Source organism: Sturnira hondurensis, unplaced genomic scaffold (genome assembly GCF_014824575.4).
Source record: "Sturnira hondurensis isolate 20B ecotype Veracruz unplaced genomic scaffold, ASM1482457v3 Scaffold0003801, whole genome shotgun sequence".
NCBI classification, from domain to species: domain Eukaryota; kingdom Metazoa; phylum Chordata; class Mammalia; order Chiroptera; family Phyllostomidae; genus Sturnira; species Sturnira hondurensis.
Window position 1 is genome coordinate 4460233 of NW_028076432.1, and position 20531 is coordinate 4480763.

The 20531-nt window shown below is 43.2% G+C and overlaps 1 protein-coding gene and 1 pseudogene across 13 annotated transcripts in view; both read right to left on the reverse strand.

Moving 5' to 3' along the window:
- Nucleotides 1–20531, reverse strand: part of DLG2 (discs large MAGUK scaffold protein 2) — a 1965529-nt gene that overhangs the window by 342152 nt on the left and 1602846 nt on the right. The gene's annotated exons all lie outside the window — the stretch shown is intronic.
- On the reverse strand, nt 362–8578 carry LOC118984763 (L-lactate dehydrogenase A-like 6A; annotated as a pseudogene).

A 20531-nucleotide genomic window follows, 5' to 3' on the forward strand; every position in this document is an offset into this window, starting at 1 on the left:
GTGAAATGAGACCCTATCACTCTCTCCCCTGGACTTAGCACAGTGAAGACTCCTAGTAAATGCTGAATAACACAGTAAAATGCAGATTTGGTGAGGCTCAGTGACTTGCTCATACCTAGGCATTATAAACAGCATTTGAAGACAAAACCATTCGCTTCACTAACTCTTGCTTTGAGCTGGTGCCTCTTTTGGTTCTGATACATTTTCTGGGGCAACAAAAAACAAGTCACTCTAGTGACTTCCCCATTGCCAAGTGACTACCCCATTTTAGGGTTTCAAGTTTATTCAAAAGCTTGACACAGACCATCCCATATCTACTATGTCTTCTTCAATGACTTCCCAATGGCAGCTCTAAAAAACTTTAAAGCTGGAGCTCCTGGATTTCCTGACGTGTTTCTGCACTCTTTTCAATAGGCTTCTTCTAAAAGGTTCAGCTGTAGCTTTATAAGATCTGTAAGACCATTCTCTTCCAGGATACAAAGAATACTAAGGAGTACCTCATTTATTCCAAGGAGGCCCTTAATTAAGGTGGAAAATAAATGTCTCCTCCTAAGATTTTGCATTAAATCAACTACAGATAGGCCAATGGTCCAAGATACATTGCCTATCATTTTAATCCTCTCATAAGCACTGGCTATCACCTCTTCGTAGATATTTTCCCACCACTCAGGCTCACTGTCAATGCCTGTGTCTCTGAGGTCAGACCCTTCAGAGGGACACCAGTGATGTTAACTCCACTCCACACAGGAACCCCCGAGGCTGCATGCTCTCCAAGGTTCTCCTCATGATGGCTTTCAGAGTGGTTCAGTCAAGGAACGAAAACAGGCTCTCAGCCACTTTCAGTAACCGTTTTGGGGAAATTCTGTCAATTTTCAGGCTATCTAAGTTAAGTCGTTCACTGGGTTGGACACAATAATCAGTTTGTAGCAGGCAGTGCATGGGGTAATATTGGAAATCATTAATTTAAATATGACCACATTTCACTGCATTAAATTAAGGCACATTTATCCCTTTTCCTGGCATGCACCTGCTGCAATAATCACTATGTGATGTTTTCAGGAACAATCTTTGTTGCCAACAGTGTTTGGCATTTTCATGAAAGGACTGCTGTGTTTAAGGTCCACTGTGCCACCCTTCGGTTTGCTTCATCAACATCCACAAAGGCACGCTCATCACTCAAGCCTGCCAATAAAGTGGCGATAGCACAGGCTGAGCCAACCGAATCAGTTCTTACAATGGAGACCTCATGGCGATGCATGACTTTCTCAGAAGTGAAATTTGTCCTAAATTCATGCTTGCCAGTTGTCCTCTTGGAGTTAGGGGTCAAAGAGCCAGTTGAGCCTGAGGGAGGCCTGCCACCTGCAGGGACACAGAGCCCTCCCAAGTGAAGGAAGCCTCCTCCTTCAGCACACACTCTCCAGCTGGCCTACAAGACTGCCCAGCTCAGGATGCCTCACCCAACAGGTGGAGGAAGAGATTGGAGGCCAACGTGTCGAGTGCAAAGGAGGAAGCCGGTGAGAGTTTTTGCTCCCTGTCGCCTCACTAGTGCAGATGTGCAAAGCTGCACGCACTTCCGTGGGCCTCACCAGGGTCTCCAGAACGGACTTCTCACATCTGCTCAGACTGTGTCAGTCAAGGAGCTTCTTCTCTAGTAAATGAATTTTAGAGTGGTTGTTTTACACATATGTATTGGTTTCCATATTTTACATGCAAATAGGCCAACTCAGGTTCCTGTACTTATTAGTTGTTTATTTTTAGCATGTATGCCAAGGCAGATCCACTTTTTCTGACTCCGGACCTAAAACGTTTAAGCATCCTTGTATCTAACTCCATCTCCCTTGATCTTACCCTCTTCAGATGTCCATCTCCAGGCCACACTGGAAGAAGAGTTGTCTTGGGCCCCACATTAAATACACAAACACTAACGTAAACAGAAAAATCTCATAACATTTTAAGTACATTTATGATTTTGTGTTGGGCTGTATTCACAGCCATCCTGGGCCACGTATAGCCCACGGGCCGTGGGTTGGACACCCTGCTCCGGTACATCATGTGCACTAATCCTAACATGTTGCTTCTTGGTCCCTTTATAAGCACAAAGCAACTAGAACGCCACGTGTGATCCTCAGAGGTGTCTAACTGGCGTGGGGCCCAGAACATATCTTTTTCCCAGGTACGTTTCTGTGAATAAGTTCTAGGCAGATATTTTGGCAGGGCCATCAGATGGCCACCTAAACCAAAAGATCTTCTAAAGAGCTGCAGCCACACGTCCCCATTCTAAACTGCTGCAGTCAAGTTTGGGAAACGTTTTTTCCCAGACTGTGTGCTTTAGCAAGAAAGTCTGCATGCCTGGGAAATGTGAGCGGTCAATAGGTAATTATAGGGCTTGTGCCAGTGCCAATAGTTTGTCTTCTGGTGGCTATTTACTGTTTTAAAACCTCTGGACCTCCTGGTTTAGTGTGGTGATTGCCAGAGGGAAGGGTGTTTGGCAGAAGTAAAGAGGATGGAGGGGAGATAAATGGTTGTGGAAGGAGACTTGACCTGGGGTTGCGAACACACATACAGTATACAGATGGTGTGTTGTAGAACTGTGTACCTGGAGCCTATATAATTTTATCAGCCAATGTCACACCAATAAACTCAATAAAAACAAACATTGGCCCTGGCTGGTGTAGCTCAGTGGGTTGAGCACGGGCCTGTGAAGCAAAGGGTCACTAGTTCGATTCCCAGTCAGGGCACATGCCTGGGTTGCAGGCCAGGTCCCCAGTAAGGGGCACATAAGAGGCAACCACACACTGATACTTCTCTCCCACTCTCTCTCCTTCCCTTCCCTCTCTCTAAAAATAAATAAAAAGAATATTTTAAAAAACATTAGTGTTTTTATTAGAAAATGGGACAATAATATATTTCCCACTCGTTTTGTGGAAGGTTCAAATGAGATAGTGCACACAATGTAAGTGGTGTTATTATCACAGATAATATAGGTTTTAATAGCATGTTGGAAAGGTGATTATAACTACTACGTGCATAATCACAGAAACTACAGCCTATGGGTCCTGTAACTATCTCATGCATGGGATCATCTACTCAGTTGATCACTTTCTTTTTTAACAGTTCTATTTTCCCTTTGAAAGATGTTCAAAGTTTACTTTTATTGCCCTCTAGTGGCCGAGATGCAGAAGACATACTACTTTTTTTTTAAAAATTTTTATTTTGGGGATGCTTGGCAGTCTTATAAACATTCTTCAAATGTTGTGAAATTATACACGCTCCTGTCGGTTGGTAACCCTGCCAGGGTCAGACCACTGCCGTCCTGCCTCGCACAACACAGGTGCACCTCATACCGCAGCGTGTAAGACCGGCGGCGGGTTGTTTTATTAGGGCTTCACAAAGAACCTACTGGCTTAAAGTAATCACCTAACTCTATTTACTCATTCTTTAAATATTTATAGGGCATCTAGAATCTATCAGGCCAACCAGTGAGACGTTGTCTTGGATTACAATCTCGTGAGGAAAATGGATGATCGAGTATATCATTCATTACACACAAGCTCGGTAAACGCGGTGAGGGGAAGTACTGGGTGTACAGGTGCACGAAGGAACCCTGACCTGGAGGCGTCACAGAAATTCCTGTCATCCACTGTGTCTGGGACAGTGAGTAGAGTTTATGTAAGCAGGCATTTAGAGTGTGTAACAAGTGAGCTGAGGTCTGCAGAATGAATAGGAGAGTGATTTCAGAGAAGGCTGTCTGGGAAGAGTGCGTGAAGGAGGGGATTCAGTGTTAAACACGGTTAGATGATGGAGAAGGGGGGTCTTTAAAGATGGGGTTGGAACTTTTTAAAAAAGCTGTATTGGGAATTTAGCCTGATGGTTAAATTATAACCAGTGGACTCTGACAAGGCATGGCTTCAATTTTTATTTTTTAAACTCTTATTATTTAAAGGAAAATTTTAGTTCTTAATTATAAATTATTCAAAAAAACTTTCAGAGCCTCCTCTTTATGACCCAAGTTTCTCTCAAACACATACAGTGGTGGGGCACAAGTCAGCTGAGAACAATAATAAATAATGCAATACTTAATAAATAAATAATAAGAATAAACTGTTTCATGTACTCACAACTGTATACCTACTTTGCCCACCCCTGTACACTCCTGGCACGTTGGAGCTGGGAGAGATTTTGAGATCCTAGGATTTCCTCTTTTTATGTGACAGGGAAGTGAGGGAGTCGGGAATTTCCTCAGGTTGCCCCAGGTGTCTGCCTGGGCACCTTCCCTGCCAGTCTAGAGCTCTGATTCCCCAGCCTGGGATCAGGGGCAGACTGGTCTCTTACATCTCACGTCTTGTTGGCTTGGACTGTTTAGCACTCCTGAGCATCCNAACTGTTTCATGTACTCACAACTGTATACCTACTTTGCCCACCCCTGTACACTCCTGGCACGTTGGAGCTGGGAGAGATTTTGAGATCCTAGGATTTCCTCTTTTTACGTGACAGGGAAGTGAGGGAGTCGGGAATTTCCTCAGGTTGCCCCAGGTGTCTGCCTGGGCACCTTCCCTGCCAGTCTAGAGCTCCGATTCCCCAGCCTGGGATCAGGGGCAGACTGGTCTCTTACATCTCACATCTTGTTGCCTTGGACTGTTTAGCACTCCTGAGCATCCTGGCCTTTGTCCTCTGCACTGAACTCCATGCTCTTCATTTGGGGTCTGATGAAAAGACGGTGTATCTGAGACCTGAGGATTGTGTCTGGGAGAGTCCTCCCATTCCTAAGGAGTGCACAGCTCTTCCCCAAATCATGGGGTCAGGTTCTGCCTCTGCTACGGCCCTCCCTTGCTACAAGGGGCTTGTACAAGCATCTTGAGGACATAGATACAGCTTGGTTGTGACTGCATCTTTATAACAAGATAACATGGGTGCTGAGAACTCCTATAAAGTTTATTGTTGACAGGGGTGGGTGGATAAATGAACAGAGTGGGATGGCTTATTTTCTAACAGAGGTTTAGGCAGATGTTAGGAAGGGGTGAAAGATATACTATCTTAATAGTATAGATCAGAATTTTTCTCAGGGAAGAAACTGAGTTTAGAAAATACAAAGATGAGCCCTGGCTGGTGTAGCTCAGTGGATTGAGTGCAGATGATCGCCTTTCGATTCCCAGTCAGGGCACATGCCTGGGTTGCAGGCCAGTTCCCAGGAGGGGACTCATGAGAAGCAACCATACATTGATATTTCTCCCCTTCTCTCCTTCCTTTCCCCTCTAAAGATAAATAAATAAAATCTTTTAAAAAAAGGAAATACAAAAATGAGCCCCTTTTACAAGTAAGCAAAAATGATAGCTGTGCTCTTAAAAAATACCCAACAATTTAAAGTAGTAAGAGTTTAGAGAAGAGGGGTCAAGAGGCAGGGACACAGAGAGAAACCAGGGCCGCGTGGGACAAGTGCCTGAAGGACTTTAAAACCAGAGAGAGAGAGAGATCTGATGCTGAATCTGAAACGTTTTATGTGTTTGCTGCAGACCACTGCCATCTTTTGTAGCCTCAGACCAGCCTACTACACACTACACAAAGGAGATGCTGCCAAACACTCAGTTACGTCATGTTCGGTACAGAGAGGGGGCTCTTCTCGGATGTTCGTGATTCCATGGACACCTGACTCACATCCGGGTGTGCTGAATATAGAGTCAGATCAAAGAAACGAGAGCAAAATGCAGCTTCCATCCTCCTTGTTTCTATCATAAATGTCAGTAGAATAATAAAAATACATGAAAAACCAGCAATAATTTAGTGTAGCTCATATTGCACATGAAATATGCGAGATATTGATAATAATTTTTCTTTTAGTTTGGATCACAGCATCATTTCTAACATGGTCCATCAGGAAAGTTCCCCTCCAGGGTAGATTTTGAACATAGAGAAATAACAAGCAATTACATTCTATGGAAGATTAGCGTTGGTCCTTCACTGACCCCTCTCTTTCCTCCCCTCAAGCAGGAGGACCACTCCATCAGTCTGTGTGCAGAAAGGAGCATCCAAGGTCTCCTGGCTCTCAGGTCAGGAGAAACCCTGGTGGGTTCTACCTGCTTTGTTACTTGTAAGATCTTGGGGCTCTCACAGCATAAGGAGTGGTGGGCCGGTGGAAGGCAACAAAGCCACAAATTCTACTTTCAGATTTGAATCCACTTCTCATTCCTTGAATTATATTTTGAGAGTCTAGCCTTAGGATAACAACCAAGTTTAATACTGTAGTCAAATACAATCAACAGCACAGAAGCTCATCCAACAGGCCAGGCACCACTTATATCCAGTTCTGTGCAAAATCCTTTACTGCCATCGTGTGGATTCTCGGGGAATAACCTCAGTCGTAACGTGCTATTGATTGTACCAGGTTCATTTATTGTTCGTGCCAGATGTGTAAAATGGTGCTTAAGAAAGAGCTCACAACCAAATAAAGGATCCGAGAAGCCCTGCGGCAAATAAAGAAATGCTATTAAAGCATTTTCTAACCTTATTTAACTAAAAAGAAACTTGCTTCCCCCTAGAATATGAATTGCTATCTAATGGAACAATACTTTTAGAAATTCTGCCTTATGCTAATCTCCAGAAAAACTCAGGCAGGCATTTTAATTAGGAGAAGTAATATTTTCATATCAAAATCTTATTTTCAGGGCTCAGGTGGTAGGGCAGAGAGAGTGCAACCAAAATGCTGAAGACTGAAGAACTGTTCTCCTCGTTCTGGAAAGATCCTCGTCAAACACAAGTGTAACTTTGGGAGGGGGCAATGGGGCGTTAGATAAAGGGTGTTTTTTACATACAACTTATGAACCTATTTCTACAAAACCAGTCTGCAGACATTTGCTAGGCATAGACTGGGCGCCCCAAACCGCTAGGCACTGAGGATACAACATGGGAAAAGCAGTTTCCCCCGTAGTGAACCCCCCGTAGTGAACCGAGAGCCTCAGGAGGGGAGGTAAAGGTGGGAAGCGCTGTGGCAAGTTTGGGGGCACTGGGACACAAAAGAGAGGCTCTTCTGAGCACAGCCTGCGAATAGGGGAAGGCTTCTGAGAGAAATGTCCAAGAAAAGAGGGCCCTTAGAATGCAAGAACAGTGGAGGATTAGGGATAAAATGACTTATATGTCCTCTGAGTGTGGCACTAAGTATTGTGCTCAATACTGCACCGCGATTTCATCAAATCCTAACCGCAGCCTTGTCAGGTTGAAGGCTCAGAGAATTCAGTAATTTGGCCAAGATCACACCGTAATCAGCAATGACAGAGGTATTTGAACCACGATTGCTTCTGTTTTAAAGCTCTTCCTTTCTGCAACTGTGGCTTTAAGACAGGAAGTTGAGTTGGGCAGTTTGCTTATGCCTGAAGCTGTCTGCACTCTACTAAGTTCAGGTGGTGAGGAAAACCTAAATGCCTGAAATAAGAGATCATTACACGGTGACATACGAGCCACCACAGGAAGCCACTGCACGTACACAGAGACACTAACACTGAGGTGACAACAGGGGCAACATCTAGAACCACAGAAGCTTCTCTTGAGGGCAAGGACTGTGTCTCTCCCATCTCTGCATCCCATTGATTAACACAGGACCCAGCTACTAAGCAAATGCTGAATGAATGAGTGAATGAATGAATGAATGAATGAATGAATGAGGAGACATCTTTGCCCACTTCTCTGAAGTGAGCTGAGAACCTTAGGGTGTCTGTCAGTCATGTTCATTTGGACTCTTGGCCCAGAGGGCCCCTTCTCTCCTGAAGATTCAGAATATCCTCAGGTTCTCATCTCTCTGATCAATGGAGTAAATATTTCTGAATCGGACAGATTCTTTCCTGCTGACTAATAAGAATTCTCGAGCCCTGGTTGGTGTAGCTCAGTGGATTGAGCGCGGGCCTGCGAACCAGAAGATCACAGTTCGATTCCCAGTCAGGGCACATGCCTGGGTTGCAGGCCAGTTCCTGGCAGAGGCAACCATATACCGATATTTCTCTCCCTCTCTCCTTCCCTTCCCCTCTAAAAATAAATAAATAAAATTTAAAAAAAAAGAATTCCCGTAGACCAAGAAAATATTAAGTATTCCACTATGTACTAAATGCTAAATACATGGTGTTTGTTTAACATCTGTCTATAATATATGTTCTTCCTCCAACAAGGCGTGTAGGTGGTTGAGCTCCTCTATAAGGCTGACACTTGATCCTGAGCCTCCTTCACCCAGACACTGAAAATGTGCTACCACAGCCGACCCCCGATAAAGGGGAAACCTTGCAGAGAGACCTCAAGCTGTAAGGAAGGAGTTTTCCTCAACCCAAAGCGGACCGCTGCCTTTCGGTGTTCCGGTTTGGTTTTGCCTCAGACTAGCTTATTTTGGTAGTTCACCCCCGACAGCCCGTACATGGGCATGACCGTTTTCAGGCGCAAAGCCCCTTTCCGTGGGCTTTAGCTCCTTTGATCCTCCCGGCGTCCCTTCAGGACACCCAGGAGAGGGATCAGCAGGCCCTCTGTACACAGGAGGAGGAAGAGTCCACTGGTTTTCTACCTCAGAGCCAGGCAGTCTCCAGGCACCGGCGGCTTTGCGTGGCATGTGGCATGCCTCACGGGAGCTTGGGACAGTGACTTTGCCCGCCTGAGTTCTGAATTCTGGACACAGATATCAGCTGTGAGTGACTGAAATGGGAAAGGAATTTATTGGAGAAATAAAAGACAGTCCACTAGATCTTCAGGAAGACTGGGAAAAAAGCTGTATTGGGAATTGAGACTTTAGCCCGACGGTTAAATTATAACCAGTGGACTCTGACAAGGCATGGCTTCAATTTTTTATTTTTCAAACTCTTATTATTTACAGGAAAATTTTTAGTTCTTAATTATAAATTGTTCCAAAAATCTTTCAGAACTTCCTCTTTACCCTCCAAGTTTTTCTCAAACACATACAGTGGTGGGGCGCAAGTCAGTTGAGAACAATAATAAATAATGCAATACTTAATAAATGAATAATAAGAATAAACTGTTTCATGTACTCACAACTGAACACCTGCTTTGCCCACCCCTGTACACTCCTGGCACGTTGGATCTGGAAGGGATTTTGAGATCCTAGGATTTCCTCTTTTTACATGACAGGGAAGTGAGGGAGTCGGGAGTTTCCTCAGGTTGCCCCAGGTGTCTGCCTGGGCACCTTCCCTGCCAGTCCAGAGCTCCGATTCCCCAGCCTGGGATCAGGGGCAGACTGGTCTCTTACATCTCACGTCTTGTTGCCTTGGACTGTTTAGCACTCCTGAGCATCCTGGCCTTTGTCCTCTGCACTGAACTCCATGCTCTTCATCTGGGGTCTGATGAAAAGACGGTGTATCTGAGACCTGAGGATTGTGTCTGGGAGAGTCCTCCCATTCCTAAGGAGTGCACAGTTCTTCCCCAAATCATGGGGTCAGGTTCTGCCTCTGCTACGGCCCTCCCTTGCTACGAGGGGCTTGTACAAGCATCTTGAGGACATAGATACAGCTGGGTTTTGACTACATTTTTATAGCAAATTAGAGTGAGGCCAGGAGGAAAGTCTGAGGAAGGGCAGTCCATCCAGAACGTGGCTCCTGAGGCCTCACTATTAGCCACCTACGGCCAGATCACAACTGCTGGAGGGACTGCAAAGAGACCTCTCTCCACACACCTTCCACCTTCCAAGTTCTGGCAGGAACATCTGCTGGGCCTGTCCGTGCTATGGGGAGAGGACAGGGAGAGGGAACGTCTGCCACGCCGCTTCCCGCTGCCCCCCCCCCCCCAACCCCATTCTCTAATAGGGGATAAAGCTCTGCCTCCTTCCTGTCTTGCACTGGCCCAAAATACGAAGGCGATTTCCACACCGAGCAGTAAACGATAAATGCCTATTAGAGATAACGGCTCACTGAGTTCTCTTTGAGGAATGTTTTAGATCTAAAATCTTGAGAATCATATTGCTTCTTTACCAACAGACAGTATCTGTGGTGAGCAGCCTTCTCGGGGAGGGCCCAGGGCCCGCATCAGGGCAGCTGGCAGTGCCTTCTCTGACGCTGCCCGCCCAGTCCATCAGCAAGAGGTGCAGGCAAGGGCAAGGAAGGAACTTTGCCCGTGTCTGCGGACCGTGAGGACTTCATTTCTAATGCTGATGACTTTCTGTTTTAAGCACTTTGGGCCCCCAAACAATTAAAAATGTCTTTTGAGGCGAAGGGATTTACAAACCAATGTCCCTTGTCGTGAAAAGTCTGTGTAGCTCCATTAAACAGCTACAGACACTTTACTAACAAATGATTAAATGGGTCATTGGTTCTTTGAGGTGAATCCACATTTTGGTCTTTAAAAGGGATGAGGAGCAGGTCAAATGGGACACGGTTTCAAATGACTATTTTATTTTTGTTGGGAAAGGAAAAATATAGAAAATTATAGAGAAATATGTAAGAAAAATATATGTAGAAAATACAGAAACTATAGTGTCCTACTCTGGATATGACACTACACCAGAAGTTAAAACTATAGTGGCAGCCCTGGCTGGTGTGGTTCAGTGGATTGAGCTTGGGCCTGCAAACCAAAGGGTCTCTGGTTCGATTCCCAGTCAGGGCACATGCCTGGTTGCGGGCCAGGTCCCCAGTAGGGGGTGCATGAGAGGCAACCACACATTGATGGTTTTTTTCCCCTCTTTTTCTCCCTCCCTTCCGCTCTCTCTAAAAATAAACAAGTAAAATCTTTTAAAAAAGAAATATAATGGCAGAAACAATTGGTGCCATTCTTACCCCCCCAAAAATTTGCAAATTTGAGTTCTGAGTGTACACAGGTGTTGGGGAGCACAAACAGGGTGACCTGACTCAGACCAGGGGACCAGAAGGATATTTATGAAGAAGTAATGTCTCGACCCGGGCTGAAAGATGTATACAGTGGAGCCCGGCCAAGGGGCAGGGCCAGGGAGGACAAGCGACACAGATCAGCTTGTTGCCCAGAAGCAGGGAGAACGCACCACGTGAAGCGTGATAGGATATGGAGAGTGAGAGGGAGCTTGGGGAGACATGAGATCAGCCAGGAAGGAGGCACATCGCACACCTTCTAAGACCTGAAAAGGGAATAGGGATGAAAGGGCAGCAGGAACGAGTGGAAAGGGTTTGTGCACAGTAAAGACAGTCACCTACTCTAACATGTGGTGGGGGAGGGGGTGCTGCCCCGCACTAACAAGCAATTCTCCAACACCAGCTGGGCCTCCCACAATTTAAGTCAGTTCTTACACTATCTGCCCAAAGATAGCATCAAATCACACAGGCTAAGGGCTCAGTCCTACAAGACCACCCACCCCTTACCCCTAGACCGTTTCAGATGCCAGGTTCATGTCCCAGTTGTCATTTGTGCTTCTGATGGACTGGCTATAGATCAAAGTAATGCTCATGTTGGGTTTTTACGAAGGCTTCATTGCATAGACGTAATTGATTAGATCATTGCCCACAGGTGATGGATTCAATCTCCAGCCCATATTCTCTCCCAGAAGGTCTGAGGTTTGGGACTAAAAGTTCCAACCCTCATGTGGGTGCCCTGGCAACCAGCCCCCATTCTTAGGTATAGTCCTCACATTACATCATTAGCATAACTGCATACACACCTTGGCCACTCTCTTCAGTTAAAAAAATTCAAGGGTTTTAGGAGCTCTGTGCCAGAAATGGGGATGAAGATCAAATATTTATTTCTTATTATAAATCATAACATCCTGCAGGGGAGTTGCATGATTGGACTTGATAGAACTTGTGAGGCTAACTTGGAAATTCAAGCAAATAATAAGTTTGAAATCAGACACGCTGAGGGTCTAGTCCTAGCTTCACCTTTTACTAACTATAGTGGTCTTGGTCAAGTTATTTAAACTTTCTGAGTCTTGGATTTTACTCTATGAGATAACACGTAAGACTGTGCGAAGCACATACCACATAGGAAATCCACACTAAATATCTCTTACCCTTTCTCCCTTCTCACTCTGAATTCGAAGTTATTTTGTCCAGAATTGACTATAAGGGTGTTTGGTGGAATTAATCCTTTTGTGCTTATTTGGTAATGTGGAATCCAGGAAAGATTCCCAGGAAATTTGTAGTGGTTGTATTTGAAGCCAAACAGGAATTGTTACTACTTCCAATTACAAGCAACCCTGGCTTTGATTATGTTAAGAGTTTCCATTGCTACGTCCACACCATGATCTTCCTTCCCAACTGTCCTACCTAATTAGGTTCACTTCATCATAATTTTCTACTCCCACAATCTCTAAAGGCAGAGAGGAGAGGATTCTGTTTATATTTCTGCTGATTTTTTCTCTTTTTTTTTACTGTTGCTCAATTATAGTTGTCCTGATGCCCCCCGATTACTCTCCTTCCCCCTACCCACCTCCGCCTTCCACATTCAATCCTATCCCCCCATTGTCTTTGTTATTCCTGCTGATTAAAATGAATGGCTTTCCGTGGGGCTATCATCAGACAGAACACACACATGCATATATACACATATGCATAAGGCATATACATATGCGTGCACACGCCTTCACTTCACACTTTTCTTGAAGAAAAATGAAGTTAAATAATGCATCCAAAGTGAGAAAATTAAATGAAAATCTGGACATTTGCCTCCTTTTTCTTATGCATTTTTTCTAGTTATTTTCATATACTATGGGATAGGAATCTCGTAGTATTTTTGCTGCAGCTCTACAAGTTGTGATATATAATTTGTTTGTGACATGTTAAGCAAGCAGTACTTAAGGGATGTAACTGGAAAAGAGCACTGCTAATTTGGTTTCCCACTGTGCATACACAGCTTATTGAGTTTATTCATTTGACATGTGTTACGCAGTCCTTGCCAGACAACAGTGTCGCTTCTGAAGTGGGGCCTGACCTCTCAGGTCCCTCTCAGGTAATAGAAGGCCCTTATTCATTCTAAGTTCCTTTGCTGAGGAAATTCAGTGCATGCATTGGCATGTGGTGGGAGTTCTCTCTCATCAATGAGCTATTCTTTTTGTCACAACAGTGAAAGACGTCCACGTGGCTTGTCAGTAAATAACTGTTGTGCCAAACCCTCCCAGATGACCCACAACACTGGCTACCTGGAGGGACCTACCTCCCATAATTCTGCGCTGTGGCCAGTCACAGGCTGGTGCTAACTTGTACGTGCCATAGTGTGTGTCAAATTGCTACATATTTTGAATATACCCCCCTGACTGGAACAACAGAAAAAGCCAGGGGGGCTGGGGCCCAAGTGAGAGTAGAGGAAGTGGTGTATAGCAGGCCAATGAGCCAAGTGCGGGCCAACCCTACCAAACTTCAGAGGCCTTGTCAAGAATTTTGGACTTTAAGGATGACGAAAAGCCATTGACAGGTTTTAAAAGGAACATTCAAAAATCTGAAATTCAGTTTGATGATACCAGTTCCAGCTATTCCCAAAGTGATATTTCCACAAAAGGGTTTTCACCTGTTACCAGGTCTGTGAAATGCCCCTTAAGAAAAGCTCTTCCCATAGACTGGACATTGGTGTGCAATGGTGATGTTTATACATCTTGGGCAATAAACAGAAATAAAGGACTCACAGGACAGAGCCGGGACCTGCCCAGCCCCTACTCACTGGAGAATGGGCCAGGGGTCAGCCGGGATGGCCGGGCTCTGCCACCAAGGCTGAAGAAAGATCACTCCCATGAGCAGGCAGCTGGGAGCTCTGCGTCAGTCAGGAAGACAAGGGCAGGAAAGTGGGAAATGTGAGTGGGCTCCGCAATTGAGAGTCAAAAGCCAGGGACTGAAGAGTAGGGAGTGTAGAGGGTGAAGTTCCTTGGGGAGAGCACTGCCTGGAACAGGCATGTGGTTGGGGAGGCAGCCTGACTTGGACTGGTCCCAGTTAGGGTAACAAATCTTCACCTTTTCAAAAACATCATCGACGTTGTCTCCTCCGCTTCCTTAGATTTCACTTCAAAGCTGTGTAGCTGGGTGCCCTGGCTGATACAGAACCCTGACATTTCTCAGATCTTGTTGAGAAGGAGCAGGGGACGCGGGGTGGAAATGCACAAGAAACCATGTTATGTAATGTCTTTTAAGCTAAAGGGGTTCAGTATTCCCTTCAGCAAATACTGCCTCTTTGAGCAACACTATAAAACAGGCCCTTGGTGACAAGGCTGGGCAGGGGGAACAGGTCTACCCATTTTCTTGGGGGATGCTGTGAAATTACCCGTAACCTGAATATGGATGTTGAATCACTCCAGTTTGCACATATATACTGCTGTGTTCAACCTAGTGTTGGTCTCTGAGTCTTGCCCTTCTTCTGGGTATGGGAGGGTGGATCGGGTGGAGCTCAACCAGAAAAAATGTCCTCCTGGTCATGGATGACGAGAGCTGGGACTGATCCTTGTTCTCGGGGTCAGGGTGGACATTTTGCTGGAGTCTGGGGGCTCCGGTGTGGAAGATGAGGGGAGAGAAGTTAAAGAGGCTGCTTCAGTGAGGCTTCTAGTTGAAGCTGTCGTGCTTTTGGAAACAAGGTGACAGAGCAACACGGAGCTGGGGAGATACTCTTGTCCTTGTCTCTACAGAGGCCCCCAAGGCCCCTCTGGTATCTAAGGGTGTGCTGGTTTCAGGAACTTTCAGAAAGAGACCCTTAAGCAGCAACTCTCAAGTACCGAAAGCTGGGTAAGCAAAGCTCCTTCATGAGGGAGGAACCGGGGCCAGAGAGGAAGCACTTGGCCCATAGTGGCACAGTCACTGAAAGGGGTGGGTTTTGTAAGCTACTAAGAGGATCACGTCAGGGAATCAGAGAAATAACTGGGACGTTCTTCTTTTGTGGGGGGAAGCAGGGGGCAGAGGTATAATGCCAGAAGGGATTTAGAATTGAGGTGAGGTGACAATGTAAGCCTGACTTAATCAGTACCCCAGGGTGTTGAATAGTGTACATAGGACCCAGTTTTATTTAAATAGCTTGACGGTAAGGATCTGTTGCAAATACAGTCTTTTTCCTAGGTCTAGCTCCAAACATGAAGATAGCTAGGTACCCTGAGAATTAATAAAAAACCCAGGTCTGCTGTGACTCATTTCTACTCACTCTAAATGCACAATGTAATTCCAATTTCAAGTTAAAAATTCACAATTACTGATTGTCTCTTTCACCCAAATAGCTGTAGCATTTCTCCTCTCATAACACTTATTCCTAATCATGTTGGTTAACTATTCCCAGTCTATCCAGAGTGAGCTTTGGAGTAGCAAGATCAGCTGGAGTGATCTTGTTTAAACCCTGGAGGAAGGAATAAACTAAAGTTGCTTGGGGAGAGAGGAGAAAATCTCTCCATATGGGTATTATCTCTGTGCTCTGCTCCACATTTTTTTTCATAACAAAACATCAAAACAAATAATAACAGAAGCATTTCCATCTTTTCCTCTGCAGGAGAAATGCCTGAGGAGACAACTGCACTAGTTAATGTGATTGCATGCTGAATGCCCTAAATTCTCCTTTATGAAAACCTCTAGCAGAAGGTTCAATTATGGGATTAGACTTTTTACAACAAACCCCTGAAAAACACAATACATAAAAGAGAACTTAGAAAAGATCACTCACAATACATGTATGGCATGTAGCCTCAGGTGATGATTTCTTTATCTTTCAGCATCTTAACTGGTACTTTAGTTCCCTAGCTCTGATGGTGAGCAGGGAGTGGAGGACAATCTACTACTTGGTTGTAAGACCTCCTTCTTCCGTGGCTGTGATAGGTGTTTAGAGAGTGTATGAACACTAGATGGCGCCCATCACCTTCAAACATAATAAAAAGCTGGTTGCCTTTTCTTTATAGGCAGATATGACAACTACTCTGTAGGAAAACAGTCAATTAGGGCAACTATAAAAATATCTATGCAAGCATTTCCCACTGCTGGTGTCCTGTGAGGTGCTCCTTATGTGAGGGGTTGGTGGTCAAATTTGTTTGGAAGAAACCATATATCCCGTATTTTGCTTTGTATAATGCACACCCATGTTTTTGGTCCAAACTTTCAGGAGAAAAATCCTTCGTTTTAATTTTTAATTCAATTATTTATTTATTTATTTGTATTTAGGTGCTTGTTTTTGTACTATGAAAGAATTTTAGCATTTATTTTTGAACACATTATGGTACAAGAGATTTTATGTAGCAAGTAATTACAAAACACAAGAACAGTTACAAGGTATTTCAGGCACTACCCATGTATAATGCACTTCTTTATATTTCCCTCAAAAATCTGGGCAAAAAAGCGCACATTATACATGGCAAAATACCATACTTTATTTGCCTCTAAGGAGATTCCCAATGCACACTAGTAACAAATGTTTTTGAGAAGTTTCAGTGGAGAAACTTGGTATCAGGAAAACCATTCTCTTAGAGACACAGAATACAACCCTGCTGCTTCACACTTTGGGAAATGCTGATGTAGTCCAAGCCTTGCCCCAAAGAAAGAATGGCTCAAGCTACCTAAAGAGGCCTTCCTTATACACGGTTATCTGACACTCTTTAAAAAATATCTGATACAACACCAATCCACCCCAATGTCCATAGCACCACAATGTCCATGGCACCACATTTTACAATAGTCAAGTGCTGGAAGTAACCTAAGTGCCCATCAGTAAATGAACTGATCAAAAAACTATGGTGCATTTACACAATGGAATTCTATGCAGTAGAAAGAAAGAAGGGGCTCCTACCCTTTGCGACAGCATGGATAGAACTGGAGAGTATAATGCTGAGTAAAATAAGCCAGGCAGTGAAAGTCAAATACCATATGATCTCACCTTTTAACAGGAACCTAACCAACATAAAGAACAAGCAAGCAAACTATAACCAGAGACATTGAAATTGAAAACAGGCTGACAGTGACCAGAGGGAAGAGGGGAGGGAATTTCAGGGGAAAAGGGTGAAGGGTTTACAGGAACAATTAGGAAGGACATATGGACAATACCAAGGGGCGGGGGGGAGGGGGTGGACAGGAAAGGGAGGTGGGGAAGGCTGGGGTGGTGGGGAATGATGGAAGGGAAAAGGCAGAAAACTGTACTTGAACAACAACAAAAATGTTGAAAAACAAAAAAAATAGACACATTCTCAATGCAGTTGTTAGTAGAAATAGCAGGATTGATTACTTACACTATGACATGCTCTGTTCTAAGTGTTTTGTCCCTTTCCTCAGTATTCCATCTATATCTACCATATACCTACATCTATATACTCACACACGTTAGATAATATGGATATATCTGCATTTAGGCTGTGAACATTTTGAGGATATTTATCTCACTTATTTTTGAGATTTTAGATCCTAGTAAGAACCTCTCACATAGTAAGCCATTAGTAAAGTAAATAATCTAGGAAGATTCTATAGTCTGTGTGGGAGAATAATTCTGGAAAATAGGAGTGGGCATTATGCCGAGATCAGAAAGGTAATTGTCTATTACATGTTCCTTCTCTGTAATGACCAACTGAGAGCAGAGACTTACCCTCCCTGAAGATTCTATTTTTCTTCTCTACATTACTGCTAGCATAACCTGCTTGCAAATGAATCTTATATGACTTAGTAATATGTATTAAAATTTTATTTAACTTGAATATTATGGTTTTTGTTCTTGTGTTTTCCCGGAAGGCGTAGCTTGTCCTAATATGCCCAGTGTAAGCTGTAGATACAGAATATTTTTCCTCCATATCCCATGGTTAATAATTTGATTCCAACAGTTTTCTTTTCATATTGTAATATTTGAGCTTCTCAAACCTGTTTATTCTTTTCTCACAGTGTTAACCAGCAAAATTCCAATGCTGAACCTTGAATCTAGCTACTTTCTAGCTACGGTTTAAATACATTTTTGAAAACTAGGAAGGGAGAAAATTCTCTGTTTGTTTTAAGTTTCAAAACAGCAGTTAACAGTTTTATTATTGAACTATTCCTTGCAAATGTTTTACTNTTGTCCTAATATGCCCAGTGTAAGCTGTAGATACAGAATATTTTTCCTCCATATCCCATGGTTAATAATTTGATTCCAACAGTTTTCTTTTCATATTGTAATATTTGAGCTTCTCAAACCTGTTTATTCTTTTCTCACAGTGTTAACCAGCAAAATTCCAATGCTGAACCTTGAATCTAGCTACTTTCTAGCTACAGTTTAAATACAGTTTTGAAAACTAGGAAGGGAGAAAATTCTCTCTTTGTTTTAAGTTTCAAAACAGCAGTTAACAGTTTTATTATTGAACTATTCCTTGCAAATGTTTTACTCAAAAAAGGCTATATCTGAACTTCAGAGACTGTTGTTTTGTTCAGTGAATTGTAACTTGTGAGAAGACTATTTAATTCCAATTGGTTGCTTTATTTACAATGTGGTCTTGGCAGTAATATTTAAATGGATACATCTACTTTTGAAAAGTAGAGATACTTGTGAGTTTTCTTTGTTGAGCCATAAAAAGATCATTAGCTCATTCCTTTTTCTAACACATACATTGAGATTAAAATGAATAAAACCTATAGCTCAGTGGATTTCTCACTTAAACAGAGTTAGAGTCTAATGTCATATCTGCGCCTCAATTTTCCTCAACATTAAAATGAGCACAACAAGCCCGAGCAGAATAGGGTCGTTCCAGGACTGGTAGTCATAATAGTGATGGACTTCAAGGTACCATGTAAATATTAGCTCTTTCTAGTTCTGCATGCTCCTGAGTGTGTGTATACACAGCAGAGGGTCCTAAGAAGATGCTGAATGAGACCACTGACAGGTTTGGGAGAGAGATTGTGCTGTAGGGAGAAAGAACACTGATTTTGGGTCAGGAACACCTCATTTTGAGTTCAACATCACATTCAGTAGCTGTGGAGCTTTGAACAAATCATTTGGCCTTTCTGAGTCTCCGTTCCTGGTGCGGAAAGTGAGAGTGACAATAACCTATCTTGACACTTAGAATTTAAGATCCCTCAGATTAATGCCTGGGAAAGTGCTCTGTGTCTGGGAAAACACTCTGACAACGTGAACTGAATGTTGGTTGTGAACAGAGGACAGCGTGGACCCCAGGTCTACAGGTTTTGAGTCAGGAAGACAAGGATGTATTAGCAGGTTCTAGACAGAATTTTAGAGTCAGATTAATCTCTCAGGCATCATATCATATGTCTTCAATACTTATCTTTTTCATTCAGTAAACATTACTTTGAGACATTGCTATGTGCCAGGAATGTCAAGGATACAAAATCATATATATGTAAGATAGAAAATTTGTTTTTAAGGGAATTTTTACCACTAGTAGATAAAGCAAGACATAAAAATATATAGGCAATCAAGTTTAATAGCATATATTAAACCTTATAGTTGTAGCTTACATATCATTTGAGTATAGAAGTAGATGGGGGAAGTAGTGGAAGGGGTGACGTGCAACTCTTGAACGGCAGAGCAAGGTTGGTACCTTTCCTTGTTCCTGCCACACTGAATCCTTCCAGTCATCTGCTAGCAGACGAGTGGGTGGAGCATGCATGAGTGGGAGAACCATGGGAACACACAAGGCATGATCGCTGAACACTTTTCTCAGGTCCACTGACTATGTTATATGGGTAAATCGAGTGTGTGTTTGGGGCAGGGATGGGATAATGGCTGACAAATACAAGGTTACTTAGAAAATTCCAGCTCTAAATCATAGCTACAAAACAAAGTACTAAGTACACAATGAACACCACACACTAAGTTCCTCACTGAATTATGCACCATAACCTCAGTCATAAGAACTAGGCTCTTTATGTAATTCCCCATTATTAGTTGCATGATTACCAAAATTTCAGTGTAGACATGAACACTCACAACGGATTTAACTGCCTATTGTGAAGTTTAGATGAGGGAGACGGTGGAAAAAAACAGTCAATAAATATTTGACTAGGAGAAAGTGGAGAAGAAGAAAAAAAGGAAAAATGGAGAAAAGACATGAAGGAGGGAGGGTGGACATGATGGGTAGTAGAACTGAATATTTAAAGTTCAGCCTCGACTCTCTCATGTTAGGTAAACTTTGACAAGTTCTTTAACCTCTCTGAACCCTATTCTCTTCATCTGAACAGGGGGAATACCTTGCAGGATGATTGTGAGAATTAAAAATTGCTTTTATAAAGTTCTTGGTAAATAATAGGTGCTCAGTAACTTGTTGTTGGTAATTCTTTCATTTAGGTAAATGGTGATGCTGCTACCACTTTTCAATGCCACCAGGTTCTGTATAACATTACATTATGCATTTTTTTAAAAAGATTTTATTTTATTTTTCAGAGAGAGGGGAAGGGAGGGAGAAAGAAAGGGAGAAAAATAGCTGTGTGTGAGAGATACATCTACTGGTTGCCTCTTGCATGCCCCCAGTTAAGGACCTGGTCTGCAACCCAGGCATGTGCCCTGACTGAGAATTGAACCACTGATCTTTTGGTCCAAAGGTTCACTCAATCCACTGAGCCACACCAGTGAGGGCATTATAAATTTTCTTACATAGTTTATGGAAAAAAATATACACAGTATAAAGCTGTGGTTTTTAGAATAAAATCTGGATTTGGAAAAATATTTGCATTAAAAAA